Source organism: Rattus norvegicus, chromosome 20, assembly GCF_036323735.1.
Source record: "Rattus norvegicus strain BN/NHsdMcwi chromosome 20, GRCr8, whole genome shotgun sequence".
In the NCBI taxonomy this organism is placed as follows: Eukaryota; Metazoa; Chordata; class Mammalia; order Rodentia; family Muridae; genus Rattus; species Rattus norvegicus.
In genome coordinates this window covers 50843431-50858309 of record NC_086038.1, presented here as the reverse complement: position 1 = coordinate 50858309, position 14879 = coordinate 50843431, and the positions used below count along the sequence as shown (strand labels likewise).

The 14879-nt window shown below is 40.8% G+C and overlaps 1 long non-coding RNA gene across 5 annotated transcripts in view; it reads right to left on the bottom strand.

Annotated features, from left to right (window-relative positions):
* Positions 1–1718: 1718 nt before the first annotated feature.
* LOC102556488 (uncharacterized) overlaps positions 1719–14879 on the bottom strand; it is a 31132-nt gene continuing 17971 nt past the window's right edge. For 3 of the 5 annotated variants that reach the window (XR_010060920.1, XR_010060921.1, XR_005497513.2), the window contains one exon: positions 1719–2558. This is a non-coding gene — a long non-coding RNA (uncharacterized LOC102556488). The other 2 variants (XR_010060919.1, XR_010060922.1) reach the window with 2 other exon arrangements.

Below are 14879 nucleotides of genomic sequence, written 5' to 3'. Positions count from 1 at the left end.
CATATATCTGATCAACTCAGAGCAATAGCAAGCACTCAGGATGACCTGAACTGCAGAAATCTGAGATGTCAGGCCACGCTAAACTCTGAGGGTTATGTAAGTAGAGGGCCTATGCTGCTTTATTTGTGCCCATGTAAATGAGAAATGTAGGAACAGAATGGTATTGTGATATTTGCTTGATCGTGTGTACTCCACATGCACCTGAATCCAAGAAGGCTTTGAGCACTCGGTTTTTGCCTCAACTTTTTCCCGTCTAGAATTCTTCTCTGTGTGGTTACACAATAATTATAAGGGCAATCTCGTGAGAGTTACACAATATTATGAGGGCAAAGGTGAGTTTTACTTAACTCGCAATTTAAATAAGTCAACAAGAGTTTTTAATTATATCTGATTTTGAGATGTCTCCCTTTTGCAAATAAAGTCACATTTCTTCAAAAAAAAAGTAATCGTTTAATAAGTTTTAAATATCTGAAAAATGCCTGGACATCAATCTAATTAGTATGCTGTTTAACACATTTCTAACCACCCGCTATTCTGACACTACATTGAGTAGTTACTCTCTCCAAGGCCAATTAGGTTCTTCATCTGTGAAGGGTGTAGGAGGTGATAGATTACCGTTGCTATGTAAAAGAAAAACATCATATTCATTATTATCACTTTACCGCCTGTTTTTTCTGGGATGCCTTAATTTTTTTGTCACATTCATTCCTTTGCCTCACTTAGTGGACCTTCTCTCCTTGACGGCTGTTAGTCATAAGATGCTCTGAGTCAGAAGTCATTAGCTAAGATGACATTCATCTTCTTTCAAGACTTAATTGAATAACCAAGAATGAGTAAAGACAAAGTTTTTAAATATCCTAACCACATATCAAAATTCAAAGTTTCTATCAACCATTAATTTTTCTTTTTAAAGAATTTTTAAGTTATGTGTATGTGTGTCCATAGGTTGCACGCTTCGTCTGTGTGCAGATGTCAGAAGAGGACCCCAGGAGCTGGAGTCAGATCCCCAGGAGCTGGAGTCTCAGATAGCTATGATCATCCTGACATGGGTGCTAAAACATGAACTTGGGACCTCTGGAAGAGTAGCAAGTGCTCTTAACCATTGAGCCATCAACCCATGTCACCACATCCTAACCAATCAAATACAGACTGCCTTTATCATCGTTTAGTGTGTTATCATACACACAATAGACTGTAGGGGGTTTTTCTGATGCTGCTTGTATCCTAATGCTAAATACTGGCTTCTCAAGATGTGGTTGTCCTTGATAAGCAGATCTTCATATATACCAAGTGATGCTGTGTAACCTTGCTCCTTAATTTAAAAAAAAAACTATTGGTTGAATAAAGAAGCCCAAGGCCTATCACTGGGCAAAAGAGAGGTAGGTAGAGCTTCTCCTTCCAGGCTGGGGGTCTGAGGCAGAGACCATGAGGAGAGGAGGAGAGACAAGAAGGGAGAAGAGGACATCAGGGAGGTGGATTGTGATAGCATGACCAGGAGGGTTGACCAGTTGGAGCTAGAGAGACCCAAGCAGAACATAGCAAGAGATATCTCAGATTTGTGTGATAATGAAGTAGACAACATACTATGGAAAGTTGATATCTGCCTGGCAACACTGCTTTAAGATTAATTATAAATATGAAGGGTTATGTCATTTATTTGGGAACAATATGATCAAGGATGAGGTAGAAACCGCCAAGTAATTTTTACTACAACAGTGGACAATGAACATTTTATTATTAATATATTATTATTAACATTTTATTATATGTGGCCCAAAACACATATTTAGAATGAGACGTATGGGAGCAGACACATGACTATTCCTTTTTATTCTGGTAATCTTGATTACGAACTCTAGCTTGGCTTATACCGAAGGGTGTTTTTTTTAGCTCTATAAAATAGTGGGAACTGATTTTGAATAAGCATGTAACGATTCTGTTCTTTAATTTCAGGTCAAACTGAATAACTAGGAGTTTGAGTGGTAACAGTATTTGGAATACGGCTATGCACGATGGTCTACACAGGCTTCAATTCCACAGGGAGCAACCAAGTTTCAAAACCTGAACCTAAGTGGAAAGAGAGAGACTTGAGATTTTGCTATCCTGAACAGAGACAGCGAAGTAAGAAGGTTTCATTGTACAGGTCTGAATTATTTCTCTCTTTTGTGCTTTTGCTCTTTGGTCTAACTCGCAAACATTCGTCCCATTATCTTGTGGATAATTCATTGAGTTGGGTGGTTAATTTTCATGCCACTTTGGATGTTGCCTTTCGTCCACCTCAGCCCCACTTTCACTTTTCCTGTTGGGACTGGGGAATTACATTCCATTCCGGTAGAGCTTCCTCGGGCTTCCTCCTCTCTGCAACACGATTAAATTGCCTGCATTGTTCCAGTGGCTGCTTCTCCCCTGGAGCCAAGTTGGCAAGGCTGTGTTTTGAGCAGTGCTTTAATCCGAGTGAGTGCCGAAATAGAGCTTTTAACGCAGTGCTGGGTACAGGATCTTGAAGTAAGTTCAAGGTCGAATTGTTTGTTGTCATTTTCCCTCGGTCCCAGACAGCACTGAAAAAAGAAAAAAATTATAAGAGAACGTTTTAAGGCAAAGCAGATAAATAGCCCAATTCCATATTCCTGACACTGGTAGCCCTTGGATTCCACTCTGCCAGAACTGATCTGCCCGGTGGCAAGGTGGAACCATCTCCTCTGTGTCCACAGACAGCACTTGACCTTACCTAGAATCCAAAGACACACCCAGGCAGTATGCTTCCTTCTAGGACACAGACTCTCAGAAACTGGTCCGAATTAGAAATATTACTTGGCTGAGTTCCGCACCTAATTGGTTTCTTTCACAGTTTTAACCAAAAGATGCCTCATTTTACTCAGGAGACAGCATGATCTTGAGAAAACAGAATCTGATGATAGTCTAAATGGGGATTTCCTTTATAAAAGCCTTCTGTTGGGCGTGGAACTAATGTTACATAAGGCATTTTGAAGACATCATTTTCTGACAGCAACTTTCATTTCTTTATTCAACGGGCCTCATCTAGGACCTGTTATATAACAAGATTTGGTTTCCATGGAGCGGTAAGGTTGGTCAGGACAGCTCTCTTCTCAAGTGTCTAGAGTCTAGTGGGCAAATTAGATGCACCAGAGTAGGAGCAGAAACCACTGAGCCAAAAATCAAATGAGCTGTAAATGGTTAACAGCCAAATAATTATGCTATCTGACGTGGTTTGATTATGCTTGACCCAGAGAGTGGCACTATTAGGAGGTACGGCCTTGTCGGATTAAGTGTGCCCTTGTTGGAGGAAGTGCGTCACTATAGGGGTGGGCTTTGAGACCCTCTTCCTAGCTGCCTGGAAGACAGTCTTCTCCTGACTGCCTTTGGATCAAGATATAGAACTCTCAGCCCTTACTGCCATGTCTCCCGCCTTGATCCTCTGACCCTGTAAGCCAGCCCCAACTAAATGCTGTCCTTTATAAGAGTTGCATTATCTAGGAAGTCGCTGGACATCATCTACTTCCCACATGGACATGCACACATGTAAACCCAAGCATACATGAACACACACCCATGCACATCCATACGCACACATGCAAACCATATACCTACAATGCAAAATATTTCTATCTAAACACTCGTTCGATTACACTGTATCTGCACTGTACTGGGATGAACTCAATCTCCCCACTTTCAAGATTAGTGTTGGACCACTGACCTACACACACACACACACACACACACACACACACACACACACACACACAAAGAGTTGCATTGGTCATGGTGTCTCTTCACAACAATACAACCCTAACTAAGACACTGTCTGAAGAAGTGAATTTGTACTGCATGTTGATGAATTAGAAGTTTCCCAAAGAGGAAACGTACTTCAAGGCAGAGGAAAAGAGGTCTGTGGTCCTGAAAAAGCCAGGATGTCTAAGCAAGAGGTTGTATGTTGGAGATGGGAGGGGGGAGGGGGTGGGGGGAGGGGGGTGGGGGGGGTCCTGAAATTTTGTGGAGTTTTAAGAGATTTAAAAACTAGCCGGAAATAAATAAGTCAGGGTAAGGTTCTTTACCTTAAGTGTACTATGCTTGCCTGTTGCTAGTTCATTTGAGGAACACTCCTCCCAGCTAGCCCAAACTCAGCAGTGAGCATAGAACCCAGGCCTGTCCTATTAGAATGTTCCATACAGCTAAGTCATGTACTAAGATCAAGAATCAATGGACGGTCGGCTATGGGACCGTCTCCATAAAAGAATCACTGAGAGAGCACCATGTGTATAACCACTGGTTACACCATCCCTGTATTTACAGGGTACAGTACAGGAATACAGTAGAGTTCATGGAGCACAGCACAGCAGAGTTGAGAGGGAGAGTGGTGCAGCACAGAGAAGGAGAAAGAGGCAGTGTTACCAGCAGAGCTTTTCAGAGAAGACAGAAAGAGCTAGGCAAAGGTGAAGACAGAATGAGTCAGAGAATGAGAAGGAGCCAGAAGATTAGAAAAGACGGCAAGAGTTAGTTTGAGGCCAAGCAGAGCAATTGAGAGACCCAGAGAAAAGCTATATTGAATATGTCATCTGGGAGAGGACTTTGAGCCAGAGCAGCTGAGATGAGCAAGCCAGTCAGAGTTCAGAGAGAACTAGAAAGGGTGAGCTTATTCATCAGCAAGCCTTGCAGGCTGGAAGCATTCTGGGCCTAGATTAGAGTGTGTGGAGGCTAGAAGCTTCCAGGACTAGGCCTAGGTTAGCGGACTGAAGTAGTAAACCTCCAGACAACAACCACCGCAGGAGAGTAAGGTACTCATACATGTGCTAGCCGTGTTCTGGAATGACTTGACTCCACCCACTCAGAATGAGAGGCCACTCAAGCAACGGCAACACCTGTTGCTCCCCCCTCTCCCCAGGAAGCTTGCATAGCACCTCAGTACTGTGAAAGCTGGTCTTCGGAGAGGAGGCCTTCAGGTCAGAGCCAGCTCTGACCTAAGTGTACGGTGTCTTCAGAAATAGGGCTTATTTTTAACCTCTGTGAGGCAGTCAAAGGCAATATCAACGACCTACATGGTTGGGAGATTTTGGACTCCCATTGCCAACAACGTGAACAGGAAGGTATTTCTGGTGCCTGTTTTGGATTTTGTTAGTCTATGCTCTTTGGATGAGTATTGTCAGTTCAAGTGGGATAACGCCATTTGAACTATATATGCACCAATTCATACATATAATTTTATGTATTGGATGTCATTCAGGTAACTAATATTAATGTGTATGTGATTTAGGTAGATAAATAATATGAATGCTTATGGACTCTTCAGACATCCTTAGTGAATTTTACCCTTTCTCTTCTTCTTCTGTATCGACCTCCTTTCTTGTTAAATTACTCTACCCACCTCATTTTACTCAGGTTCCTCTTCAAATCACTTGTTTTCCACTCTCTAGTGGTCCTTCCTCCCCCATGGTTCCTTTTTTATTTTCCTGGTTTCTGAAGTCACTCCATGTTATGTACTCAACTTTGAAGATCTGAATCTAGGATCCACAGACAGAACAGAAAATGATGTCCAGGAACAGCACCTAACAAGTGCTCCTGGTAGGCTGTCTGCCACTTCAGTTTCCCTGGTTTCCTCTTCTGCCCTGTGGCAAACTGCTTGCCTCAGCTTCTCTTCAATTTCTCTCACCCTGCCTTCCTTCTTTCTTCCTCTCTTTCTCCATTCCTCCATCCTTCCCTCCTCCCATTTCCTGGGAACTCTGTTAAACACCTATCCTCTTTTGTCAACTATCTATACTAGAAACATTTTCTATCCGAGACCCCCAGGGCCATACCTTGTAGGGATTCAGATGGCTGAATCACACTATCCTTTCTGTCTGTCTTTATGATCTCTCTATTCTCACCCACAGGCTAATAGTAACCTCCTTAGAGGTGCCCCCTTTCCATCTCAACTCCATTCACTAGAAACTCCAACTCTTGGTATAGACCAAAAGTCTTTCTCACCCTTTCACTCCTGTCTCTTCAGACAGTTCTTTGCCTTACTAAACCTACTTTCAGGATCTCCTATTCTCACCACAGCTCAATTTCCTGGGCACCCCATTTCTAGATGTGAACAGGATCCCTTTTGATCTTCTCTGAAGCCCATATCAGTCTTTGCTCCTAGACCATCTTGATTCCCCCCTGCCACTTACCAACCTGTAGAACTCTCTGCTACCCACAGCCAGAACACTTTCCTAAAACCCGGAGAGGATGACAGAAAACAAAGAATGGAACTCCCGCTCAACCAAGACAAGACCAAACATCACCACCTAAAATCATCTCAACTCTAGATGCTGAAACACCAGCACAATCAAAACACAGTAGACAATAACCAGATCAGTGTGTCTACACCAGAACCAAGTAACCCTACTACAGTGCACCCTAAGAATTACAATATAGCCGAAGCACAAAACAAGACGTCAAAAACAGCAATTATGAATATGTTCAAGGACCTTAAAGAAGTCTGTGAAAATGAAAATAAACAGTGGAGTTATAAAAACAGCCCAGGACGTGAAAGTAAAAATAGAATCATTAAAGAAAAAAGAAAACCAAAATGACATAAGACTGGAAATGAAAAATCTAGGAAGTCTGACAAAAACTTCAGAGGTAAGCCTCTCCAACAGAGTAGAAGACATGGAAGAAAGAGCCTTGGGTTTTGAAAAACAAGGCAGAAGAAATGGATACCTTGCACAAAGAAAAATGTTAAATCTAAAAAATAAAATAAAATCAAAACCAAAACATCCATGAAATCTGGGACACCGTGAAAAGAACAAATCTACAAATAATAGGAATAGAGGAAGGAGAAGAATCTAGATACAGGAAATATTTTTAACAAAATCATAGAAGAAAATTTCCTTAACCTAAAGAAGGAGGTGCCTATCAAAGATCAAGTGCATGAAGCATGAAGAACACCAGCAGAATGGACCGTGGGACAGATTCCCCATGACCTATTATACTCAACACACTAAATGGGTAGAACAAAGAAAACAATGTTGCAATCTGCAAGGTAAGTAACTTAATACTAAGTAACTTAATAAAAGCAGGGCTTTTAGAATTACACCCAACTTCTCTAATTACAATGGAGACTCTAAAACCAGAAGGGCCTGGGATAGATGTTCTATAAACTCTGAGAGATCACAGGTACCAGCCTAGACTATTATAACGAGCAAAACTGCCCATCTCAATAGACACAGAAAAATATTCCACAATAAAACCAAATTTAAGTGTTCATCTACCAATTCGGCTCTACAGAGGCATTAGTAGGAAAACTCTAATCTGGAGAGATTCACCGCATCCAGAAAAACACAAAGAAAAAAAAATAATCTCAGATCAGAAAAATCAAAAGAGAGGGTAAAAATTCACACCCTAGCAATGAAATTTTTGGAATCAACAAGTAGTGCTAATTATGACTCTCAATAGTAATGGTTTCACTCTCCCATAAAAATACACAGATTGATAATGGATTGGATTAAAAAACAAGATGCATCTTCCATCTGTATCCTGGAGACATATTTTTCCCCATCTTTATTAACTTGAATATTTCTTATATACATTTCGAGTGTTATTCCCTTTCCCTGTTTCCAGGCCAACATCCCCCTAACCCCTCCCCCCTCCCCTTCCTTATGGGTGCTCCCCTCCCCACCCTCCCCCCATTGCCGCCCTCCCCCCACCAGTCTAGTTCACTGGGGGTTCAGTCTTAGCAGGACCCAGGGTTTCCCCTTCCACTGGTGCTCTTACTAGGATATTCATTGCTACCTATGAGGTCAGAGTCCAGGGTCAGTCCATGTATAGTCTTTAGGTAGTGGCTTAGTCCCTGGAAGCTCTGGTTGCTTGGCATTGTTGTACATATGGGGTCTCGAGCCCCTTCAAGCTCTTCCAGTCCTTTCTCTGATTCCTTCAACGGGGGACCTATTCTCAGTTCAGTGGTTTGCTGTATTCTGGCTGTGTCTCTCAGGAGAGATCGACATCCAGTTCCTGTTGGCTTGCACTTCTTTGCTTCATCCATCTTATCTAGTTGGGTGGCTGTATATGTATGGGCCACATGTGGGGCAGGCTCTGAATGGGTGTTCCTTCTGTGTCTGTTCTAAACTTTACCTCCCTATTCCCTCCCAAGGATATTCATGTTCCCCTTTTAAAGAAGGAGTGAAACATTCGAATTTTGGTCATCCTTCTTAGGTTTCATGTCTGGAGACATATCAGCAATGATAGACATCATTTTAGGGTGAAAAGAAAGAAGGAGACATTCCAAGCAAATGGGTCAAAGAACAAGCAAATGCAGCCATTTTACTATCTGAGGAAACAGACTTCAAATTCTAACTTATCAGAATAGATAGGGGAAAAAAACCTACATGCTCATAAAAATAATCTGCCAAATGGATATCACAATTCTAAAAGTTATGCGCCAAACATAAAGATACCCAAATTCATGAAAGAGACACTACTTTAGCTAAAATCATATATTGACCCTCGGCCAGTGATAGTAGCTTTAAGGCCCCACTCTCGCCAATAGACAGATCATCCAGACAGAAACTAAACAAAACAATGCAGGACTTAAATAACATCATAAATCTAATGGACCCAGCAAATATTTACAGAATATTTTAAACGAATAAAAAAAAGTTTACTGTCTTCTCAGAAGCTCATAGACTTTCCTCCAAAATTGATCGCAGACACAAAGAAGTCTCAGTAATATGGAAAATTGAAATAGCACCATGCATCTTATCTGACCACCATGGATTGAATCTGGTAAAAAAAATCTGGGTATAAAAAGATAAAGAAAAGGTTTCAAACTGATGGAAACTGAACAGCTCTCTGAATGAAAAAATGAGCCAATTTAGAAATTAAGAAAGAGATTAAAAACTCTTTGGAATTGAGTGAAAGTGAAACTGCAGATACCCAAGCCCATGGGACACAGTGAAGGAGGTTCTAAAGAGTCTACTCCATAGAGTAAGGGCCTACATAAAAACACCAGACGATCCCATACCAGAAATTTAGGAACACACCTGAAAGCTCTAGAACAAAAGGAATAAATTACACTCCAAAAAATAGATGGCAAGGAATAAACCGAGGGCTGAAATCAAACTAAAAACAAAACGAAGAAACAATGAAAAAAAAAAGAGTTGGTTCTTTGAGGAAACCAATAATATTGACAGATCTTTTAACCAAATTAACTAGATGGCAGAGAGAAAGAAACACAAACTAACAAAGTTAGAGATGAAAAGGGGGACATCACAACGGACACTGAAGGAACAAGGGTAATCATAGGACATAACTTAAAAATCCACCAAATCGGAAACCCTAAATGGACAAAAATCTTGAAATATAACCTACTGAAGTTAAATCGAGATCAGATAAATAATCTAAAAATGCCTAGAATCACTAGTGAAATAGAAGCCATAATTAGGAGTCTACCAACCCCCCCACCCCACAAAATGCCCAAACCCAAATGAATTCAGGGAAGAATTCTTCCAGACTTTCAAAGAATTAATGCAACAATCCTCAAATTATTCCCCAAAACAGAAAAACAAGGAACATTGCTCATGTTTTTAATGAGCCCCCAATTTACCTTGATATCTAAACCACATGAAAATCCAACAAATAGAATTATAGGCCCATTTCCCTTGTGGATATACATGTACACTTTCTCAATAAAATCATTACCAACAAAATACAGGAATATGTGAAAAATATCATCTACCACAGTCAAGTGGGCTCATTCCAGAGATGTAGGGATGGTTCAACGTAAATGCAATCTACCACATAAGCCTTTTCAAATTGAAAAGCCTCTGTATGACATAGGACATCCTCATCCAGACATAATGTAGAATAGGGAAAGACATTTACCAATTACAGATCCAATAGAGGGCTAGTATCCAAAATATACAAAGAAATAAAAAATTAGATATCAAGAAAAAAGTGACCCAATTTAAAAATGGGGCAGAGAACGAAACAGTTTTCAAGAGATGAAACACTTCAAGAAGTGTCCACACCCTTAGTCATCAGGGAAATGGACATAGGGGAAAACCAAACGCTACCATTCTGCTAAAGGGACACAGAAATAAAATGACTCTTTCAGGCACAATAGGACTGATGCATGGGGTCTGCACAGGTCCAGCCAGCCAGGGTTCTAGCGCTGAGAGGGTAAAATAGACACAAGTTCCCATCTCTAACCAAGAAGCTATCTCCAATTAATGACTGTGCACACATGCATGTGTGCGCACACATGTGCACACACAAACACAAACCCATGAAAATTCAAACTCATAAACAATAATATACACACAAAAGACTGGTAAGGTATTTTTAAAATGCCCAAACAAATCAATATAAGGCAAAAATATCTCCAAAAATAAGGTATAGTTCATTTCACATTGGTCAACTACTGCTGGGCCTGGAGTCATTCCTTAAGTGTAATTTGCATACCCAAGAGACTCCCTTGAATTGTGTGTGTGTGTGTGTGTGTGTGTGTGTGTGTGTGTGTGTGTGTGTGTGTGAGAGAGAGAGAGAGAGAGAGAGAGAGAGAGAGAGAGAGAGAGAGGAGACACATGAGGGAAATCATCATGCTTGGTACTGGAAACTTAGCCAATCACCCAGAGGTAGGGATGACTTGAGTCTTAGAGAAGTCACTCCTGCCATTTTACTACACCAGCACAGTTCCTGGATAAATTCTATCTTTCCTCATATCCACAGGTAATGGTCCTCTCACCTCTCATTAAACAAACTCTGCTTACAGTACTCAGGGACCACTACAGAAAACCCAAACTGGCTAAAATACAGTGAACAAGTGACCGGAGGCTTGGCCAGTCCTAACTGATACATCTAAAACACACAATTCCTTCACCTACAGCTCATCGTGAAGGAAGGGGGCGGGGTGGAAAGATTGGTAGAACTAGAGCACCAAGGAGGTTGCTATGAGATTCTGTCTTCTAAAAATGACAGAGGCTACAGCCATGAAGCTTCAACCTTCCCAAGACCTGAACAAGGCTGGGAGATGGCTCGGTAGGTAAGAACACTTGCTATTTTTACAGACCATCCTGATTTAATTCTTAGCACCACATGGAGACTTGCTACCTTTTATAACTCCAGTTCCAGGGTATCTGATACTCTCTTCTAACCTTCCTGGGCCTTAGGCATAGGTACCTACATGGTGCACAGAGGGCATGTGATCAAAGTACTCACACACATTAAGTAAGGAATAACATACATAACTACATACACATACATACATACATACATACATACATACATACATACATACATACCCAAGACCTGAAGAAGCACAACACGATCTCTGTGCCAAGTAGCTTTGTGTGTATTGGGAAAAACTAAGGGTGTGTGGTCCTCCAGATGTCATTTCCACATCCCTGTGGCTATTCCTGCTGAGGCAGGAGCCAATTCACTATTTGGTGGCCTTTAATACAGGCCTACAACTCATTTTTGTGCTCTAACAGCCGGCTACTGTTACGTTGTCTTTTTATCCTTGCTTTGAGTAAGTTTAAAACATAGAAACAAAAGTGAACTATCTTTATTTGCGAAGAAGAAGAATATTGTTTTACAAGTTAATTTGTTAGCAGAATCCTGTTTTCCGAACTGTGTTCTGATAGGCACACAAATCACCCCCCGGAAATGATGGGCCAGGTTCTGACTTCTGCTTTCCTGGGTCAGAGCTGCCTCTGCTACTCCTGTCATAGATCACCAGTGAAAGCTACTAAATGAGGTGAACCTGAGGGAAGGCACGCACAGTGTTCAGGGTGCAGGTTCCTCTGGGGGCAAGGGTGGAGATGCACAGGGGTGGAGTTCGGGAAGCTTCGAGGGAGCCGTCAGAGGTGCCGGAGGAATTTTGAAGCTGGGTGATGTGTATGCCTGTTTACCACGTCAGTGTTCCTTCTTCCAGAGACATTTTAAAATAATTATAATTTGAAATTATAAAATAAACTTCGGAACTGTACACCAACCTCCTCTGGTCCTTTAAAGCTTCTGCTCAGGGTCTTCTCTGAAAAGCTCTTCTGGTAACACTGCCTCTTTTTCCTTCTCTGTGCTGCACCACTCTCCCTCTCAACTCTGCTGTGCTGTGCTCCATGAACTCTACTGTATTCCTGTACTGTACCCTCTCCCTCCTGTACTGTCTGTCTCTCCCTTAAGTAGCTTCCTTTTCCTCTCCTCATGAGAGTTGGGCGTATCCTATTCTGTCAAATCTTTCTCTGATCCATCAATCTTTCTGCTACTCTATTAGACATTACCTTCAAACACAAGTGCTTCCTTATGCAAACTAACTTTACCTTCATGGTTTTGGATTAAAGGTGAGTACTAAGGGTGTGTCTTTATTTCAGCCAGAGAGATGAAAAGTGTGTGGTAAGGGCTCAGCCACACCCCAACTAGAAAAGGTTAAAATATCCTATAATAGGACACTAACTATCTGAAACCCAGCCCGTTTCCCTGTGAGGTCTGTGAATCCCACCAGTCACTTGTGTGAAGGAGAGTAGGAGCTCTCCTTTGATATCATAGCAAAGCCACATTCCCCAAATCTATCATAAAAAATTTTTTCTATAGCTATTTCTGTTATATCTATTTTGAAATTAATTATCCCCTTCAGATTCCAATACCTGACATCTCTTTGAATTACATTATTTAATTGTGGTTTGTAAGATTGCCTTCTAAATCAAAGAAGAACTTCCCTCTTTGTGAATAAAATTAAATGATATAGTTAGTACAATTCTAAGAAACAGAAAAAATAACTATGTAGATTTTTTTTACCATGAAAATCAACTTTCTTCCTAACTCAAAAAGTCCTCAATGAAACAGTATCATTTTCACCCTCCCATTTTTCTATAAGTCTTAGCCTTCTCAACTATGGATTCTGTATTTATAATGCTCTCCAAATGCTCTCTACCTTTCTCCAAATACATAAATCTGCAAAACAAATTTATCCATGAGCAGCTCAGGACTTGCTGGCATCAATTAAAAATAAGTGGTGTAAAACAAATTGATGGAGGATAATTTTAATGCAACATCATTTCTGCTTACATGACTTCCATCTCTAAAAGCAAGCAGACCTGAACAAACCAAAAAATCTCCCTAAGAAACAAACAAACATTTGTTCCATTCAATAAAGCAAATTGCTTTTATGTTATCAGAAAAGGTTCAGTCAAACACAAATATTGGCACTGAAACACAACACGTGAATACTTTTGCATAAGTGCTTTCCAACCATCCTTTTCTGTGATTTAATAAAAAAAAATGGTGCTACAGTTGGAAAAATAATAAAGCAGGAAGCTTTGTAATATACAGTCAAAGGAAAGGTAAGTTTTGTTGCTCTAGCAATGGCCTTTATGGGACTTATTCCTTAATGCTCTTGAAATTAAATACTTGAAAAAAGATTGGTTTAAACGTAACATTAAGATAACTTTTAAAGCTCTAAAATATAATTTTTTACTTTAACCTTCTGTTCCAAATAAGTAGAGAAAAAGCTGTTTCAAAATAAATAAGTCATTGGAAATTCTTACATACTCAGTGCTTTCTAAGGGATCTTGTCTTATCTCTCACCCCCTAAGTCTGTTTCCTCTTCAGTAAGTTTCTGTATAAGGGTCCTAAATCTTCCCCCATTGTTCAACCCAATACTGTGTTTTCTGATTCACGATGCTGCATTTATTTTACAGAGACTAGCAGCCTCTCATGCTCCCTCCTCCCCTCCCCCAAATCTTCTTACCTTCATACACTTACCCTTCATGTCCAGTCTTTCTGATCCCAGACTAATTTTGAAACTGTGTTCCTTTATCCATCTTCCCTCTGCCTGTCTCTTCCTCTCTACAAAGATGATCAGAGGGTCTCCTTTTTCTTCCAGTGAAAAGCCATCAGACCACCATTTAGATCAAACCAAAGCCCCCAAATCCTGAGCCTACAGAGGTCAGGAATGCCAGGCAAGTGAATAAAAAGCTAACCACTGTGGACATAAACGGTGATGGATAGTTCACATTATTCCTAAAATAGACAACGGGTAAAGACCCATCACTCACTCCTGGTTTTATTTTAAGATAAATAAGATTTATATGAACTTTTTCAACATTTGGGTGTTGAAAATTAAGTTCTTAAACTTTGGAATCTAGGTGAGGCAGTGCGCAAATCTGTCAGAGCACACAGCCTTGCTCTGTGTGAAGAGGTGCGAGACAGCCTTGCAGTATTCTGACTGCGTTGATGGTTTTATTCGTACTGTGCACACATGTGGACTGTTTGCCGGGAAAGGATACATGGACAAGAAACTCCATGGGCCAATGGCCCAGAGAACAATGTCACCTGCAAAGAGGAAGCTCTGTCAGTATTTCTGATCTTATATGTAAGCTTAAATCACCATGGTTAAGGGATTTAATGGGTATGGGTTTCAGCCTAGCTTTGGGACGTTTTGTAAAGGGTCCTCAGTTTATCCTAATATCCAGCCAACTTGAATTGAAGCCAAGAAAGTGAGTATCTACTCAAACTGACAGGTCCAACCTAATGCAAATTACTGCTCCGTGGTCTGCCAGCAATCCCATTTACTCATTCACCAAAAATCACTAAGTGCCACAGCCAGACATGTTGTGGTCTATGACAACTGAGCCAGTGCAAGCTGCTGGCTGAACAAGGTCCCTCATATTGCATTTCCTTAATCTGAATACATTTTATAAGAAAATGTTCATCTCATTGTATAATCTGTAACACGAAGCTTTAATTTGGCCTTGGGGATAGAAACCTTTCAAACCTACTTACCATTCTCAAAGTCTGGGCATTTATTCTGCATTTCTCAAAGTCCGTGTATTTATTCCGCATGTCCAGTGGCCTGTATTGTCACTTCTCTTCACCCTGCTTCTCAAATCTTGTCTTCTGAATGTCCT